The 18,981-nt window shown below is 48.0% G+C and overlaps 8 non-coding genes across 8 annotated transcripts; 7 read left to right on the plus strand and 1 right to left on the minus strand.

Moving 5' to 3' along the window:
• The first annotated feature begins 743 nt into the window (after positions 1-743).
• Positions 744-934, plus strand: LOC130481250 (U2 spliceosomal RNA). The gene has a single exon (XR_008933450.1). It is a non-coding gene; the product is annotated as a U2 spliceosomal RNA (small nuclear RNA).
• Positions 935-3,406: 2,472 nt separating this feature from the next.
• On the minus strand, positions 3,407-3,597 carry LOC130481248 (U2 spliceosomal RNA). The gene has a single exon (XR_008933448.1). It is a non-coding gene; the product is annotated as a U2 spliceosomal RNA (small nuclear RNA).
• A 3,017-nt stretch (positions 3,598-6,614) lies between these two features.
• Positions 6,615-6,690, plus strand: LOC130481270 (small nucleolar RNA SNORD26). Its single transcript, XR_008933456.1, has one exon. It is a non-coding gene; the product is annotated as a small nucleolar RNA SNORD26 (small nucleolar RNA).
• Positions 6,691-8,866: 2,176 nt separating this feature from the next.
• On the plus strand, positions 8,867-8,935 carry LOC130481273 (small nucleolar RNA SNORD31). The gene has a single exon (XR_008933459.1). It is a non-coding gene; the product is annotated as a small nucleolar RNA SNORD31 (small nucleolar RNA).
• Positions 8,936-9,159: 224 nt separating this feature from the next.
• Positions 9,160-9,286, plus strand: LOC130481274 (small nucleolar RNA SNORD22). The gene has a single exon (XR_008933460.1). It is a non-coding gene; the product is annotated as a small nucleolar RNA SNORD22 (small nucleolar RNA).
• Positions 9,287-10,354: 1,068 nt separating this feature from the next.
• LOC130481271 (small nucleolar RNA SNORD30) lies at positions 10,355-10,425 on the plus strand. Its single transcript, XR_008933457.1, has one exon. It is a non-coding gene; the product is annotated as a small nucleolar RNA SNORD30 (small nucleolar RNA).
• Positions 10,426-14,076: 3,651 nt separating this feature from the next.
• Positions 14,077-14,147, plus strand: LOC130481272 (small nucleolar RNA SNORD31). The gene has a single exon (XR_008933458.1). It is a non-coding gene; the product is annotated as a small nucleolar RNA SNORD31 (small nucleolar RNA).
• A 327-nt stretch (positions 14,148-14,474) lies between these two features.
• On the plus strand, positions 14,475-14,602 carry LOC130481275 (small nucleolar RNA SNORD22). The gene has a single exon (XR_008933461.1). It is a non-coding gene; the product is annotated as a small nucleolar RNA SNORD22 (small nucleolar RNA).
• The last annotated feature ends 4,379 nt before the right edge of the window (positions 14,603-18,981 follow it).

Raw genomic sequence — 18,981 nt, forward strand, 5'->3', positions numbered from 1 at the left:
AAACGCCTGGGAATCAGCCTTGTCTGTCAATGGAACCGCAGTGCATCATGAGAAAGGAGGTGGAAATATGCAGATTACGAGCCAATGTCAGAACCCTGGCAGCCTCCCATAATACTAGAATGCAGGGTCATCTGCTGAAGCTGGAGGGTGAGAGATTCAAAACAGATAAAAGGAAGTGTTTTTTCACACAACGCATAGTTAAATTGTGGAACTCCCTGCCCCAGGATGCGGTGATGGCTGCCAGCTTGGAGGGCTTTAAGAGGGGAGTGGACATATTCATGGAGGAAAGGGGTATTCATGGCTATTAGAATGGATACCAGTCATGCTGCATACCTATTCTCTTTAGTATCAGAGGAGCATGCCTATTATATTAGGTGCTGTGGAACACAGGCAAGATGGTGCTGCTGCAGTCATCTTATTTGGGGGCTTCCTAGAGGCACCTGGTTGGCCACTGTGAACAGACTGCTGGACTTGATGGGCCTTGGTCTGATCCAGCAGGGCCTTTCTTATGTTCTTATGAAACTGACAAAGAGAAAGAATCTACCAATTCTGACATCAAAATGTCTTTCAGGAGGCTGATTACCTTGAAGGCAGAAAGAGCAGCAATTTCGGAATGTAATGGGGGGTCTTGAGACCTCAGCTGAGCAGGCTGTGGCGTTGGGAACCTCAGGCTGTGGCTTACTCTCCTAGCCCCCAAAGTACCTCAGGTCAGTACGAAGGCTGATTTTCCGGGCAGTTTCCTTATCGCTTCTCGGCCTTTTGGCTAAGATCAAGTGTAGTATCTGTTCTTATCAGTTTAATATCTGATACGTCCTCTATCTGAGGACTATATATTAAATGGATTTTTGGGACTGGGAGATGGAATAGAGGCTTGCTCCGTCCACTCCATGCATCGACCTGGTATTGCAGTACCTCCAGGAACAGTGCACCTCCCCTCAGGGATAATATTGCTGGTTAAAAGACAGATTGAGATGTTTCTATCCATCACTAAAAAGGTGGTCTTTCTTTTGCACTTTCTCTTCATGTTGTCAGTCTTATCTTATATAGGTATTTTTCAGATCTGGAAATCAGGGAGCCATTAAATATCAGTATTCCTGGTTATCTGGGTTCCAAATACCAGTTTAGCATTCAGATCCAGTTTTTTGTGGGGGGAGAGGAATTCCAATCTTTCTGGGCGGGCTGGAATTTTTTTAAGCTAATGGCAACAAAATTGGTGCCTGTCCAGCAAATAAAACAGTGTTGCACTTACCTGTAACTGTTGTTCATCAAGTGGTCCTGTGCTGCCCCAGCAGAAAGTGAAATGTTACATAGAAAAGGTTTGTAGTAGTTAGCCCTTTAAGACTTAGAATTGTGGGAAATGTAGTCCAGATCAACACTAGGTCAGATGTGTCTGAACTGCACGCTAATTGGCTATCAGAGCTTCTTCTTCCCACAATTCCTTCTGGCCCGGGTAAATTGAAATCCTTTGTTCTACCAAGACCGAGTCAGAAGAGGAAGGAGGCTCCCAGTTCATCTGTTTTTTCACAGGCTCTAGATATGTTCTGCATCTACTTGCTGTTCAGCGATGTGTGAGTTGAGAGATTAATCCTTATGCATTTGTGTGAAGAAATAATAAAGATGTAATCTCATGGACATTAAGAGTTCTGTTGTCACTACTCAAAAGGGGCCTGGGGACTGAGCTCCAGGTGCTGGACGAGACAGGCAAAAAGAAATAAAAGGGCCACATTAGTAACAGGAAATAAAAATAAGGCCAAGGCCAATGGTGCAAAATAGGCAAAAATATTTTTTATTACTGAAAAATACCGATATATTTTGAGAAGAGCAAGAGTCCCGCAGCATCTTAAAGACTAACAAAAGTTCTGGCAGGGTATGAGCTTTGGTGAGTCACAGCTCACTTCTTCAGATACAGCTGGAATGTGAATTCTTCAGATACAGCTGGAAGGCGAGTGAATTCAGACACCCAATGGCAATAGCATGTAAATGTCAATAGCAGGTAAACGACATTAGCAGGTGTGATTGGATTCGGTGTGATATGCAGAGGGGCGGTAGGGTGGAGAAATCAGCATTGGTAATGAGACAGGAATGTCAGGTCTCTGTTCAGTCCAGGAGAATGCATTGTCTTGAGCTGTAATTCAGCAGTCTCTCTATTCTCCCTTTCAATATTTTTTGAGGTGCACATCTCTAGTTGTGGCTCCCCTCCAGTAGCTTAGGCAAGAGGGCATGCTGTATTTCTGGGCACTGAGTGACTCCCCCCACCACCACTGGGGATAGTTGTACGGTAACATTGTGGAGGTAGAAAGTGGAAAGTTCTGAGAGAATTTCAAACTTGGCTCTTCACCACTCCACACTGGCTCTGGCCATTACCGCACTTAGTGTAGTCCCCTGCAAAATGCCGTCTTCAGTCCCAAGTCGTATTTCATGATTTCCTCCCTGCACTTGTCTCCCCTGGCCAGTTTCTGGGTCCGTTTCCAAGATGTTGCTTGTCACTTTGCACTTAAAACTGTTAACACGAACCTTGGAGCAGGGGGCGTGTGCGTAGTAAACGCCTCCACCCCCAACCCATCCAGCATAGGTCCAGCCCTCATTAAGGCCATTTATGCACGGGAGGGTTTCCCTTGGATTTGCTGCTCTCTAGATGCACATTTTCCCCACCCGAATTCTCAAAACTCTACGTAATAGTAGCTTATTGTTGAGTTTTGGGAATTCGGATGGGGGAAATGTGCATCTAGAGAGCAGCAAATCCAAGGCGAAACCTCCCGTGCATGAATGGAAAGATGCATAGGAAAACATAGCACTCGAGCCCACTCCCTGGGGAAGTTGGGGAGGGGGTGAAGGAAGGTGCTTTTCCCTTGGAACTTTCTACTTTTGAGTAAGCCTGCTGAATGCTTACTCTTGTGGAAGCATGCATAAGGATTGGGAGGGGGGGTATGGTTGGGGAGGGAAGGAAAGCACCGGCTTCTCTGGAAGCCAGGACCATGAAGACAGTCTTTCGCGGGGAATGGTTGGGTGGTGGGGAGGAAGGCGCTGTCTCGTTGAAAGTCCTTACTTTGGAGTAAGTCCTGCTGAATGCTTACTCACCTGGAAGCATGCGAAAGGATTGGGAGGGGGGAAGGAAGAAACTAGCTCGTCTGCAAGGAAGTAGGGGGAAGAGTAGGAAGAGGAGTCGTTATGCAAGAGCCGCAAGGGAACAAGGAAAAGGTGGCTGAGTTTCCAAAATGGGCATTGATCGCACCCGCAACGAATCACGTTGCAAAATCAGTGCAGTAGGCCCCTCTGTTAAGTAATATTACAGAAAGAAAAGAAAGAAGAGTGACAACAGAAGAGAAGGTGAAAAAGAAAGACCACCTTTTTAATGATGGATAGAAATATTTCAATCTGTTTTTTAACCAGCAATATTCTCCCCGAGGGGAGGTGCACCGTTCCTGGAGGTACTGCAATAGCAGGTCGATGCGTGGAGTGGACGGAGCAAGCCCCTATTCCATCTCCCAGTCCCAAAAATCCATTTAATATATAGTCCTCAGATAGAGGACGTATCAGATATTAAACTGATAAGAACAGATACTACACTTGATCTTAGCCAAAAGGCCGAGAAGCGATAACACCACTGTCGGGAAAACGGGTTCCCGTACCAGCCTGATGCACTTCTGGCTTAAGTGAGCACAGCCACGCCCTGAGGTCCCCAACGCCACGGCCGGCCGGGGTCCCAAGAGCCCCCGGGACATCCCAAAAACGCTGCTCTGTCCGCCTTGCAGGTCATCCGTCTCCTGAAAGACACGTGTATGTCATAATTGGTAGGTTTTTCTCCCCTCTGTCGCTTCCGACTGCCCAGGCTCGGACAGCCATTGGCTCGTAATCTGCATATCCCCACCTCCTTTCCCGTGATGCACTGCGGTGCCATTAACCCTCGACAGTCACGGCGGATGTCTCCCTTTCTGCATTCTTGTGTCCCGTCTGCTCCCAGAACCATCGTTCAAAGCAGCAGAACGTTTCAGACTCTTAAGGAAGGAGTCGGGAGAAGCGGCAGAAGGGAAAGAGCATCAGGCGTTGGGCCATTCGTCAGGGAATGAGAACGGTTGCTCGGTCGCACACACCTCCTCCGGACTAGCATTTTGTTCCCCTCCCTTTTAGCCCCTTCTTGCTTTTTCTGGCACTGGCCGACCATCGCTTCCTGCAACCCAAACCTGACGCTTCCCAACTAATCGACAGGAGCAGAGCAGTCACGTGATTTCCCAACAAGGACTCAAGTTCCACTTTAAAAAAAAAATGCAAACCGACGTGTTAACGTAAAATTCCCGCCCAACTGACGCTTCCCAACTAATCGACAGGAGCAGAGCAGTCACGTGATTTCCCAACAAGGACTCAAGTTCCACTTTAAAAAAAAAATGCAAACCGACGTGTTGACGTAAAATTCCCGCCCAACTCGCGGCCCTCCGTAGAGGGAGAACGCGCGTTTTTTTCTATTCCAACGACTCCGCCCTCAAAGCGAGCATGCGCATTCCATAGCGGGACGAAACGGTTGCGGTTGGACGAAAGGGGAAGAAAGATTTCCCGGCATGCCCCGCGAATTCTCAGTATTTAACCCTTTGGCGGTCGATGAGTGTTTCTTTTCCGGAGACGTCTTCAGATTGGAAGGTAAGGGGCGGGGGTTGCCCGACGGTGTAATCCGGTGCCATCCGCGGCGTGCGGGGAGTTGTGGCTTTACAAACCTCGTGGGATCCCTGCTGCTCTTCCTTTGTCACCTTTTCTTGTGGGTATTGGCTAGCTGTGGGAAGAGAAAAGGTCTAGAAGGGCCGTGGTAAGCAGGATGCGTTAAAGGGGGAGTGCTGGCTAAATGTGCCCCAGCTGCAGGGGACTGTTGTCTTTTATGAAGCGTCATCACCACCCCCTTTTTGTGCCAATTAATTTCTGCCAACCTAGGGAAATGAAAAAAAAAAAAAGAGAGAGAGCAACCGCTTTTCTGTCCCATGTAACTTCCAATGCACTTACTGCAACGTTAGCCATAATTGTCCATAGGTTAATGTTTTATCTAACGCTTTGAACTGTATTAAATATTTTCTGGAGGATGGGGCGGAGGTCGCAATGTCCTATTGTGCTCTGCATTATCTGCATTGTTTGAAAAAATGTATTAGTCGCATTCCTTTCTTATAAAAGGCAAAAGTTGTGCCGATGTATTATCGATAAAAGAAATGCTGCAAAACAACAGTCAACGGAAACATTTTAGCAGCTTTAACAGTCTCCTTGTAAATGCAGTTGTATACCTGTGTGCCTGAAGTCTCAAAAAAAAAAAAAAACAGGCTTGCTGCTTTAGGTGCTGGTGTAAGCTTCCAGTGGCTTGTTTCTGGTTATACGCCGTTTTACCATACACTTCCCAAGTACCATTACCATCTTTTCCCCTCTCCCTGCAGAGCAGAACCTCTCCTTTGAGTATTAGCAGTTTTTAATCTTGCCATGCTTATCACAGAGCAAATAAAAATCCATAATCCCCTTGAAGGCCAGTTAGTATTTCCAATACTTAAGAATTTAAACTTCCACTAAGGATTAAAATTATTTTTTTAAAAAAACTAGGCAGCTATCTGCCTTTGTGTGGGCTCCCAGCATGGTGTAGGGGTTAAGAGCAGCGGACTCTAATCTGGACAGCCGATTTGATTCCCCACTCCTCCACATGAAGCCAGCTGGGTGACCTTGGGCCAGTCGCAGTTTTCTCCAAACGCTCCCTGCCCCACCTCCTTCACAAGGTGCCTGTTGCGGGGTGGGCGGGTGGAGGGAGAAAATAGAGAAAAGGCGGGGCATAAACCGTATCTTCTATATGAAGACCATTTCCAGTGCTGAATTAGGTGCGAAGGTGGCTTATATCCTTTAGCATTGTGCCAGGATTTCCCCCCCTTGTCTTTCTGTGATGAAACTTAACACAGACCTGTTCTGAAAAAAACCTTGAAGATGTTTTGTTTCTGAGAACAGACTTCTTTGTGTCACCCGTTGCTGCTTGACAGAGTTTTTGTAATAGTAAAGTTTGCGTGCTTTTGCTCCCCTTGCTCCCCTAACATATTCTGAATTTATATTTTACAGGTCTGGCTTCTCACCATTCTGTGACCCTGCTTTACAGGTGAGGGTGCAACCCGACTACGGTTCCTTCTCCCAAGCACTGATAAGTTGGCTACTAAATGTCGAGGGCATGTCAGTCTTAAGATGTTGCAGGCTTTTGTGTTTACTCAGAACTCTATCAGCCAGGAAACTTCGCCTTGGCTGAAGGAGAGTTCTTTGCCATCGTAAAAGCTTGCTGCGTTGTCCATAGAAAAGGTTATGATTTGCTGTCGGTGGAGGGACTACAATGGACAGTTGTAAATTATCTTGCTGTATCCTGATGTTTGAAGATAAAGCTAAACGTTTGGTGCCTGTTAAATGGGTACCTTTTTAAAGGGTGGGGGTTAATTGAGTGTAGGAAAGGAATTGGGTTACCGATTGGCTGCTTGTAGTATCATGCTAGTGGCTGATTTGTAAGCTGCATTTGGCATCTTGCTTGTGTCATTCCTCGGCAGGCCAGTGATGCATGTGTCGTGATACTGCCGTTTACAGACTTCAGGGCTCTTGAGTGGTCGGTTTGTGGGCATGATGTGCTACAAAGATGAGATTCAGGAACTCTCTCTTTCTGAAGTTTTCAGTGGAGAAACCCTTTACCAGATTCTGAGTAGCCCAAGCCCAGGCCGAGAGGTGGGAGAGCTTAGCCCAGTAGATGTAACCAAGCTACAGCAGCTTGTTTGGTATCTTTCCTGTAGAGAAAAGGAGAGACTGGTTAGGTTTCTGCCCAAAATGTCTGGGAAATGAGGGCTTTTGTATTAAGGCGATGGAGAATTTATTTCCCCTTGGATGGTCTTAAGAAAATATAACATTCTGTTGTGTATTCTTATTCCCTGCCATGCAGGAGTTGAGAAGAATCCAGCTATGGGAACTATATTTCTCGTGAGTAACTGATCTGTTTTTGGAACTGGTGGAGGTGGGGGTGAAATTTTCATGGCACTGCTGAGACTGGTACCGGCTGCTGTTGTTCGGTTGGGCCTGTGATGTGGAGAAGCCACAAGACAGTTAACTGCTACACAGTTCATTCCGGCTTTGCCAGATTCACAGCCACCCTGTGAGGTAGGGTACAGCTGCCTTGCTGGATCGGATCAGAAAACTAGCTTGTGGTTTCCAGCCTTGGCCCGTTTCTATGACTTACAAGCAGGATGTGGCCCTGTAGTTTTCCCCATGCATCTGGAGCGTCATTGTGTGCTGCCCCTGAACATGAAGGCTCCAAGTTTAGTGGCCGCCCTCTTTTTTCTGGCGACAGTTGAGTCCAAGTGACATGTCCAAATGTACTGGGAAATTCTAGAGTTCTGGCTATTGAGCTTTAGTTTTTTAAATTTACCTCTTTGTCAAGCTCCTGGAGGCCCATCTTTGCAGAATTAAGGCCTCGGCCAGGTTCTCGCTCTTTCCCTCCCATGTTCAGTGATGTGTCAAACAGACAAGCATATATCTGACTGTCTGGTGATGTCAGCTGTACGTCTGAGAACATGAGATGGGTCCTGTGAAGGACAGGGTAAGTGAGTGGGTCAAGAAGCAGCGATTTCAGTCAGGACTTGTTTCAATATAAACTTCATTTGTTTCAGGACGCACATTCCCGAGGAACGCCAGGTTCTCTGGGCAGCCTTTACAGGTACGTTGGAGACTCGGGCGCATTTGCCGAGGGGCTGATAAGATCACCTTTCTGGGCCAAAGCCCGCTCTGTGGGCTCTTTTCGAGAAAGGCCCTTCTGGCGCAGCATATTTGGCAACTTCCTGCCAGAAGTTGAATTGCTGCAGTTGTATTGACCCTCTGTGGTTTGAAATGATGACCTGAGTTGATGGACGGCACAAGTCGCATGGCAGTAGAGTTACCAAAGCCCTGATCAAACTGCAGTTCCTTTACGTAGCAAACCTCTCTGCTCTGGTCCTGCTTTTAACCAATATTTTTGTGTGTGCATCTTTCCTTACAGACATGAAAAACACTCATCAAGAATGGTGAGCGCTCAGTTCATTTTTCATGTTTTGACACAATTATTCCGCCAAATTATTTCTGGAACACATCTGCAACAAGGTGTTTTGCAGATGTTGACGCTGGGAGTTCTGAATTTTTATTAGCCCAAGGCTTTGATGTGAACAGAAACTTATTTTAATTGAATCTTAATTTGGGCAGGAATCTGAAGCTCCGTCTCACACTGGCACAGCTGTTGAAATGGCATTATTTACTTCATTTATATGCCATCTTCCAAGTGAAAATTCAAGTTGGCTTCCCTTTTCTCTTATCCATTTTTAACTTAACAACCCAGTGAGGTTGGGTTAGGCTTAATGGGCACGTGAACACATGAAGCTGCCTTATACTGAATCAGAGCCTTGGTTCATCAGAGTCAGTATTGTCTACTCAGACCGGCAGCTGCTCTCCAGAGTCTCAGGCAGGGGTCTTTCACATCACCTGCTTGCCTAGTCCCTTTAACTGGAGATGCCAGGGATTGAACATGGGACCTTCTGCATGCCAGAAGGTCCCATGCAACTGGCCCAAGGTCACCCAGCGAGCTTACATGGCAGAGTAGGGATTCAAACCTGGTCTCTCAGATCCTTCTTCACTACATCGCTCCGGCTCTTCCTGGAAATGTGTTTGGAAGGAGCTGTGACTTGCTAGCTGGGTATGGGGTGTGTGTGTTTAAGACCTGGTTATGTTCTCTGTGCTGGTAATTAATCTTGTTCTCCACAAGCAGATTTAAAATCTGCGGAGTCAGCAAACCGGGGTTCAGTCCTTAGGTTTTTTGGGAAGTATTGTGGCGTTGTTAACTTCTCCCCTCCTTTGCCAGCTGTGGCTCTCCAGTGATGAGACCCCTACCGCCCCAGTCTGATATTGGTGACTGAGTGGTTCCCTCTGAGCCCAGAAGCCCAGCGGGGTTTTGCAGAAAAAGGGATGAGAGATTGCAGCAGGCTTGACTGTCTCTGTTTCTATGTTCAGTTGCAGGGCTTGGCCTCATTCCAGATTGCCGACCAATGCAGTTAGGTCTCCAGCTCTTCATCCAGCAGGTAAGAATTCATTAGATTGGGGGGGGGGTGAGCAGGATAGACAGTGGTGGTAGTGGGGTGTACTTAAGCTGCACCTGTTTGGTCCTGATGAGGAAAACCTCTCACGTCTTACCGTCTGTCCTGGCGCCAGAACCTGCAAAGGTTGAACCCACTGGGGCCGGCAGAAGGAGAGGAGGAATCTCTGCTCCAGAAGGAACAGTCTGATGGGACATCATAGAAACATAGAGTTGTAAGGGAACACCATGGTCATCAAGTCCAGCCCCCTGCACAATGCAGGAAATTCATAAACTACCTTCTCCCCCCCCCCCCAAATACATACACACCTAGTGACCCCTGCTCCATGCCCAGAAGATGGCAAAAAACTCCAGGATCCCTGGCCTGGAGGCAAACTGCTTCCTGACCCCGAAGTCAGGAAAGTCAAACCCCAAAGAGAGCCAGTGTAGTGTAGTGGTTAAAAGTGGTGGAGTCTGATCTGGAGAACCGAGTTTGATTCCCTGCTCCTACACATGAACGGCAGAAGCTAATCTGGTGAACTGGGTTTGTTTCCCCACTCCTCCACTTGAAGCCTTGGGCTAGTCACAGCTCTCTTAGAGCTCTCTCAGCCCCACCCCTCTCACAGGGTGTCTGTTGTGGGGAGGGGAAGGAGATTGTAAGCCGGTTTGAGTCTCCCTTAAATGGTAGAGAAAGTTGGCATGTAAAAACCAACGCTTCTTCTCCAGTGGTGATCAGCATTACCCTGAGCATGTAAGAAAGCCATGAGAGCCAAGCACTGACCCATCCCTTCCTGCCCTCCCTTTCAGAAGCTCAGTCTGACCCAAGCACAGCTGTTGAAATGGCTGGGTACTGGGGGTGGGGGATTAGCCTTGTGAGGGCATTCTCCATACGGCTTTGTGCGGACTGCTGACTTGTGTCCATTGCAGTTGGTGGTTGCAGACTAAGGGGTATTACAAGCACTTTCCTTTGTGGCTGCTGTTTGCAGTTTTTAGAAAAAGTTCCTCTTGCAAGTTTAGTTCTTGCAGGCAAAATGTGGCACAAGACTTCTAAGCACCCAGCTGGTTTGTGTATATTCAGATTTTTGGCTGCTATGAAATCGTGTGGCTTTTTGTTTTTCCCTGTTTTCAGTGCGCTGTGCTGTGGAAAAGGCCTCCGTCCTGGAAATGAGGAGGATGTTTGAACAGCCACCCCATCTGTCCGGCCTCGGAGCAGAAAAGTGAGTTTGCCCTGTAGATCTAAAGCGCCTCTGCTCAGATCTCCACATCCTGTGCTGGTTTCCCCACTGACATGATGATCTTCCTTTTGGAATCTCGTTCGGCTGAATGCCCTTGTTGAGAAGCGGAATCTGAGCATCAGTTGGGAGACATTAACCCTCTCCAGGCTACCTTCTTCTAAGCATGAGGTCGCCTCTCTAAGTGTTAGAATCATAGAGTTGGAAGGGACCACCAGGGTCATCTAGTCCAATCCCCTGCACGATGCAGGAATTTCACAACTACCTCCCCCACACACCCCAGTGACCCCTACTCTATGCCCAGAAGATGGCCAAGATGACCTCCCTCATATGAACTGCCTAAGGTCTTAGAATCAGCATTGCTGACAGATGGCCATCTAGCCTCTTAAAAACCTCCAGGGAAGGAATGCTTACCACCTCCCGAGGAAGCCTGTTCCATTGGGGAACTGCTCTCAATGTTAGAAAGTTCTTCCTAATGTTTAGACGGAAACTCTTCTGATTTAAGTTCAGCCCATTGGTTCTGCTCCGACCTTCTGGGGCAACAAAACAACTCAGCACCATCCTCTATATGACAGCCCTTCAAGTACTTGAAGATGGTTATCATATCTCCTCTCAGTCTTCTCATCTTCAGGCTAAACATACCCAGCTCCTTCAACCTTTCCTCTTGGGGCTTGGTCTCCAGACCCTTCACCATCTTTGTTGCCCTCCTGTGGACATGTTCCAGCTTGTCTACATCCCCTAAGCAGGCAGTCTCCACTTAAATTTGGGGGAATGAGATGGAGAGTGGCTAACTGAGATCGATAACCTGGAATAGTCCTGGGTGAAAACTCAAATGAGAAGGCGGATGTATAATGAAAATATGGTTTATTAAAGAATAAAAATAGTAAAACAAGAAATGTATGCTTTGTGTGCATATGTTCATTGCTTAAAATACAAGAGCTGACAAAGAAAATGGAGGAAGCTGGATAGGGTTTCAGGGATGGCTGAGTTACCAGTCTGGAAGGGACGTCCCGGGAAAACCCCGCTAGAGGAAAATAACCAGCCTTTCCAGGAGCAAAGGAAAGAGCCCACACACAAGTGGGGGGGGGCACGCATGCACTGTGGATGGCCAAAGGACAAATATTTATACCCCAAGATGGGTCCTGAGGCATGGCTTCCTCTAAATGTCACACTTCTAGGTTGAGTCAATTTAACTAAAATGGTAATCTTACCAAAAATAAATTTTATTTTCAATAACTTATTTGTAGATATACCAAAGAAAATGATTGAAGAATGGCAAAAGATCTGTAATAGATTTATTTGGCAGAATAAAAAAAAGATTCAGAAATAGCAATCTATATGAACTTGAAGAATTGATTGCTTTTCCAGGGTTCCAACAATAAGATAGGCTTGATGAGTCGACAGGACCCAAGAGAATACCTGGACTATTCTCTTGAGTGCTGGTTGATGGCTGGGATGGTTGCAGATAGAGCAAGTACATGGTCTGCTCGGAGTGCTGGTTGAATCACCTTAGGGTAACTCAGTGGGATCTAGCTAAGCCCGTTGTCACAGCCAGGCACACCTTCGGGCCAGGGGGGAAAGTTCAGCAGCCAACCGAGTTCCTGCCAAGGCTTGACACACAAGACTGATCCCAAAACTCTCTGAGGGGCATCCATTTTGGGGGGAGCAGTGTCTTGCTCTTATGCCAGTCTTTCCCCCCCCCCCCGGTGCCATCGTGGTACCCCTTAGCAGGAGGGAGGGTCCGACTGCTTCTATAAGGGGGTCCCTGTCCCTGGATTGTCTCCTGACCCGAGTGTAATCACAGGATCTGTTCCAATTTTGAGGATCAAATTGGAGCACAGCCTGATTGCAGAGCTAACTTTGCAGCTGGAATAAAACATACATGAGGCAGTTGGGCCAAATTAGCATTATTCTTGGTGTGGCAGTGGATTGTGTGCATCCCCCTTGCTCACTGGGGGGGGGGAATAGGAGGGGCCCTGTTAATAACACTTTTCATCCCAACTATTTTCTTTTAAAAATTCCTTGCAGGGTTGTGAGCTTGGGCTGGAGGAAAGACTTCATAAGATGGCCCAACAGGTAAGGAAGAACAACATGCAAGGCTGTCGCTTAGTGGGGGATGAACATGATTCTGGTGCTGAAAGTCCCAGTTTTGATCCTTGGCATTTTTGGGGAGGGGCCCCCAAACCTTAGCTTGACAGCATCTGCTCGGCATGCAGAAGGGTCCCAGGTTCAATCTCTGCAATGTCCCTGCAGCTAAAAGGATCAGGAGGTAGGTGACGTGAAACAGCTCCACATGAGATCTTGGAGAGCTGCTGCCAGCCTTAGACAATTCTGACCTTGGGAGACCAATGCTGTAATTCAGTTATAAGGCAGCTTCACATGTACATATTGAACACATGAAGCTGCCTTCTACTGAATCAGACCTTTGGTCCATCAAAGTCAGTATTGTCTACTGAGACCAGCAGCGGCTCTCCACTGTCTCAGGCAGGGGTCTTTCGCATCACCTACTCGCCTGGTCCCTTTAACTGGAGCTGCCGGGGATTGAACCTGGGACCTTCTGCATGCCAAGCAGAGGTTCTACCAGTGAGCCACGGCCTGCTCTATTAGCAAAAAGGGGCTCAAGATCACCTCTTAGCTGGGGAGCTGCTACCAGCTAGGGACAGTACTGGCATCAGATAAGTATTCTGATTCTGTCAAAGTAACAGCTGCTTAAGTGTTGTACAAGTGTAGTTCTACAAGAAAAGTGTCTCTGTGCAGCAGACCACCTGTCCTTTCTAGAAGTTGCTGTACAGCAGGGGTCCCCCAACCTTTTGCGCCTGCGGGGCACCTTTGGAATTCTGACATGCTAAAATGGCTGCCGCAGGAGGCAGAGCCAACAACAAAATGGCTGCCGCAGCTTACCTTCAGTCACACAGTGAAGATCCCTCTGTGTGGTGACAGCTGCTGCCAAGGCAGCATTTAAAAAAGTCTACACAGCCAATCAGAAGCCTTGCTGGGCAAAAGCCTGTGTTCCAAAGCATCTATTATAATAAGCATGCTCCTCTGATCCTGGAGAGGATAGGTATGCATCATGATTAGTATTCATTTTAACTAGTAGCCATGGATAGCTCTCTCCTCCACTTCCCCCTTAAAGCCTTCCAAGTTGGCAGCCATCACCCCATCCTGGGGCAGGGAGTTCCACAATTTAACTATGTATTGTGTGAAATACTTCCTTTTAGCTGTTTCTTACTAGTGCTTCAAGGATGGTCTCCCTGTTGTGATTCCCCCTCCCCAAGCAGCGGGGAGGGCTTATATTGTACTGTCCATGCTTAGGGTTGGAGGGGCTTGGGGAAGGGTTTCTTCAGGCTCTCCTCCCTTTTACGGCTGGGAAAACTAGGCCGTAACGGTGATTCTCTCCCAGTATCTTTGGAGTTTCCCATGCGTCACTTGGAGCCCTGCAAAGCCCATCCTGTTAGGAGGCATTTGGGATGCCTGGGGAGAAGGCCCTCAATAGTGTAGGACTGCATCTACCTGCTGCAGTTTTCATGATGAGTCTAACTAGCTCACTTTGACGTTTTTATATAAAAACCGTGAAACTGTTGGAACAGCTGAGAAACTGCGCCGAACCATGGACTTGTATAACTCTGGCTCAGAATGAATGACTGATTTCCTGTCCCGTTCTCTGTCATTGTTTTCCTGCTGCAGGTGATAGCCTGAAGTTTGTGGGAGCCGCAGGTGGCATCAGAAGCGAGGTGAGAGTTTGCCTCGCTGGAGGAGCTGCGTGTTAAGAATTCTGTGGTCCCAATGATGAGACTTTTACCGCCCCAGTCTGATCTCTGTGACTGAGTGGTTCCCTCTGAGTCCAGGGTTTTGGGTACGGTTGAGAGATTATCACAACCATCTAACATACTTAAACTCTGCTTTATTTATATTTTTCTTTAGAAAGCTCAAATTGACTCGGGGCTTCCAGCATTCTCGTCCAGATAACTTATATTGTACTGTCCTGTAACTATGCCTGCAGCAGCGGTCGCTCCCAGTCCGTTCATGAGGCCTTCACTGTTGCAGTAGGAAGCCCTTGCTTCCATCAAGCAAGAATTTGGCATGAAGGTAACTATAGTCAGACACAAGTTCTGGTTTGGGAATATTGCACCCCTGAATATTTTGGTACTTGAAGGGGGTTCAGAAGGACGGGGTCCCAATGAGGAAAGAAACATTGTCTTACCATCTGTCCTGGCGCCAGAACCTGCAAAGGTTGAACCCACTGGGGCTGGCAGATGGAGAAGAGGAATCTCTGCTCCAGAAGGAAGCGGTCTGATGGGACTTCTGCATGTGTCTGTGTTTGTCATGCGGGCTTCCCTATAGTTTATCTTCAGTTGCCCTGTGAAGATCTGTGTGCTGTGGTGGCAGCTGCGGCCAAAGCATTTTAAAAATCTGCAAAACCAATCGGAAGCCTTGCAGGGCAAAGATGACATGTGGTGCTCATACGTTGGGGATTTTTGCCGTATCAGCTCACCTTTGAGTTTTCTTTAATTTCTCAGGTCTTCTGGACGTATGCCATAGCTGAAAGCTGTGAAAAAGAACTGATACATGGTCAGCCCATTTCAGCTGCTGTGGTTGTTAAGGATGAACAAGCACAACAAACACTTTTAATACTGAACTTTCTCATTGAGCAGAATGTTAACAAATGATGGTTTAATTGGATGCCTCAATACAATACTGGATGTAACTTTCATAAAACCTTTAAATAAATGATTAGACCATATCAAACTTGTTGCCTGGATGTGGGTCTCCTCTTGGCAGTGTCTGGCTGTTGGTGGGTTAATAGGTAACATCTGAAACAAAGGGCAAACCTTCATCTTAGATACCTGGCCATGGGATGCTCAACTCTTAAGCACCATGATCAAGATGAGAAGTTGCAGGGACCGATCTATGTTGCCACATAACAGTTCTGGAATTGCCCCTCATGCCATAGTCCAGTGTAGGAAATCTAAAGGATGGTTGTGCTGAATGTTCCTTGTCTCCCACTGCCATGGGAACACATGAAGCTGCCTTATACTGAACCAGACCCTTGGTCCATCAAAGTCAGTACTGCCTACTCAGACTGGCAGCGGCTCTCCAGGGTCTCAGGCAGAGAGGGCTTTCACATCACCTACTTGCTTAGTCCCTTTAACTGGAGATGCTGCTCCGTGCCCTGATCCCACATTCTTGACGTGCCATTGCTAGACCTAATAGATCACAGTGGGTTAAGAGCTGAATGCTGCAAACTAAGTACTCTAAAGTGGAGTCTGCCTTGCTTTATCAAAGGGCCATAGAAATGATAACTTGTGGCAGCTGGATGCTACTCTAATCAACACTTAAGAGGCTACCTTTTGGGTATAATAGGGCCACTGTGGTAAATGGGAAGGGGCTTTGGGCTGCTTGGGTACCCCTTGGGGTATCCCGGGATAGAGCAGGATAGAAACTCAAAAATAAATAAAATGCCCCAGCAATGGTGAGGATTAACTCCTCTGCCTACCATCACCTTTCGGTTAATTTTCAAGCAGCTTGATAAAGATCAAAAGTGCTTCAGGAGCAGGGAATGGAAAAAAGGCTTTTCACTTAAAGGGGAAGCAGGCCTAGTCAAGCCCATGTGGTTTCTTAGAATGAGGAAAAGATTCAGAGGATTACCAAACTGAAAACACCATTGGGCCACTCATAATTTTAAAAGTGGGCTGGCGTGGAGGTTAAAAGGAAAGAGTCTGCCCCAGCTATATAATTGGGGGGGGGGCAGGGCATTGACATCACAAGCACACCCTTGCTTCCTCACAGGCCTGCTGAGCTGTGTTAGAAGATGAATGCTAGGAATAAACACACTCAACAGTTGCTGTTGGGCAGTTCGTGGCATCTACATGGTCATACTAGCTGTGTGGTGCAGTAGTTAGAGTCAAACCTGGGTCTTCCAGTTCCTAATCAATCTCCACTGCTGAGTGACTTTAGTAGGCCAGTCACAAAGTACCAGTCTAACTTACCTCGCAGGGTTGTTTGGAGGATAAAACAGAGAAGGGGAGAATAAATGGGTGTTTGGGTGGGTACCAAAGACAAGTTCTCATTTAGAATTTAGAAGAGAAAGAACAGTTGATTTTTATATGCCGATTTTCTCTACCTTAGAATCAAACCGGCTTACAATCACCTTCCCCACAACAGACCCTCTTGGGTGGTGGGGCTGAGAGCTGTGACTAGCCCAAGGTCACACAGCTGGCTTCATGTGGAGGAGTGGGGAATCAAATCTGGTTCTCCAGATTAGAGTCCACTACTTCTAACCACCACTCTTAACCACTATAACACGTTGGCTCTTTATGGACTATTGCCCACTTCAGTAGGTATATGTTTGTCCCAATTATAGATTAAAAGCAAATCAAAGTAAAATATTGTTTTGCCTTCCGCACGTACCTACTGTTACCCTGATGAAGTTTCAGAACACCTATGCGGTTTGGTTGGGAGGAGCGGGGACTGTAAATGTAAGGTGTTTTGTAAGACCTGCTTACAGGTGGCTTTTGAAAGATTAGAAAGGCAAGTGCCCAACCCCCTGAACCATCTTCACAAGCAGTGGCCGAACCCTTGAAGCGTCTGGCCTGGCAGCTCCCGACAAACCAGTTCCGTTGGCACTTTGCAGGTAGGTGTGAAGTGGTCATTTGAACCGGCAGAAATTATTTGCTGCTCTGGTTGTGGTTGTAGGGATGATCTGCTGACAGCACAGCCTTGGAGTGACATGTGGGCGCCTTACTATTTTGCACGGTTTGACAACAGCAGGTCTATAAAACTGCATGGTATGGAGAGAGTGGACAGGGAGAAACTTTTCTCCCTCTCAATACTAGAACGTGGGGTCATCTGCTGAAGGTGGTGGGTGAGAGATTCAAAACATAAAAGGAAGTATTGCTTCATGCAACGCATAGTTAAATTGTGGAACTCTGCCCCAGGATGTGGTGATGGTTGCCAACTTGAAAGGCTTTTAAGAGGGGAGTGGACATGTTCATGGAGGCTATCCATGGCTACTAGTAAAAATGAATACTAGTCATGATGCATACTTATTCTCTCTCTGAGGGGGTGGCCACTGTGTGAACTGGACTTAATGGGCCTTGGTCTGATCCAGCATGGCTTTTCTTATGTTCTAACAGCAAGCCTGGGCGGGAGAACATTTCAATTTTCAGGGCCAGTCTACAAAGGAATTTACAAAATGTCGATATAGTATAGCTGCCCTGAGTCCAGAAATGTTAGGCAACATTATTTGGTGGCCTCTTGACAAAGCACAACTCTAGCCCCGGGGTCATCTCTGACAGGATGGGACGAGATGCCTCTTTTCCTGAAGCGAGCTGCCCAGAGATCCTGCGTGTACATTCAGAATCTCCAGTACAGGGAGCGATTCAGCATCCAGGCCCAAGTTTTGCCCACCGCACCCGTTTATCTGCCGTAGCAAGCAAAGCTCCCTTTTAATCCTGCAGTGGGTGAGGGAAGAATGCAAGTGAAGGGACCAGCAAAAGAAGAAGGCTCTTGGGCAGGAGTTCTGTATTGCAAACTGGGCACCCTTGGTAGGTTGAGCACAGGAAGGAGTTAAGCACAGCAAAAAAAGCTTGGACAACTCCCAGGAAGATTTTTTTGTATCCGGCCTTGAAATGTCCACCTGATCACCTCTTGCGTAACCCCCTGCTCCCCCGCTGGCTGCCTTTCTTACCCAGCCCTGGCGCGTGTTGTGTTTGGAGGCCAGACTGGGCAAGGCTGCTTCTAAAAGCAGCCGTTGGCAGCTGTCCTTCTGGGCGTCTGCCCAGCAGCTAGCAGGGCAAGGGAATCGGCGCAGGCTGCAGCAAGCCAAGGCCTGCTGTGGCGGCTGGATGAAGCCCCCGGCCTGCCCCCTTCCTGCTAGCTGCTCCCCGCTGCCGAGACTCAAGTGTGGGTACCTGCGCGCAGCCGCCGCCCCCAAGGTTTGTGATGGGTCACCGCTGGCTATGGCTGGTGTTTGCTCTGGTCGCAGCTGCTCCCAACTACGTGGGAGGTGGCGCGCCTGTGACCGAGGTCCCTGTCGCCCGCCGGCGGGCACCGTGCCCGCAGGACGAGAACCCAGAACCAGAGGAGGGACGCCTGGCCGTGCCCAAATTCAGCTCTTGCATGCTCCGTTGCGCTGCCCAAGCCATGCTCGGGATAGTCGGCACCAGGCCCAGAACCTCGCTGAAACTCAACGAAGGCAGGGAAGGTAAGGGAGATGAAGGGTTCCAGGAAGGGCGTCCCGACCACGTGGCCTATTGGAGGGCAACCGGGAGCGATCCGCAACTCCTCCCCTACGTGGCCTCTGCCCCAGCTCTCGGAGCATCACGGGAGCCTGTAGGCCCTTGGCTTGCAGGGCTCCTTAAAAGAGGGTGTGAAGCCACCGGTCTGGATCTTGCCCCCTGCCATTAACTCACTGGATATTTTTTGGCAAACAACTTTCATGATCAGCGCTTCAGGTGCTGAGAAAATGCCTGGGGAGTGCTCTCTGAGCTTATCTGCCTTTTACCAGACTTATCTGCCTTTTACCAGTTCTGGGAGCTGGGACACATAGATGCTGCCGCTTACAAATCTGCAGTATGGGGGTAATACTACTGATACTGGAGATGTGAAGGTCCAAAAAATAACTGGGGGGAAACAGGGATGAGGGGCCTTTCCCCCTTCTTTTCTGAGGCCCTATTTTCA

This window comes from Euleptes europaea, chromosome 7 (genome assembly GCF_029931775.1).
Source record: "Euleptes europaea isolate rEulEur1 chromosome 7, rEulEur1.hap1, whole genome shotgun sequence".
Classification (NCBI taxonomy): domain Eukaryota; kingdom Metazoa; phylum Chordata; class Lepidosauria; order Squamata; family Sphaerodactylidae; genus Euleptes; species Euleptes europaea.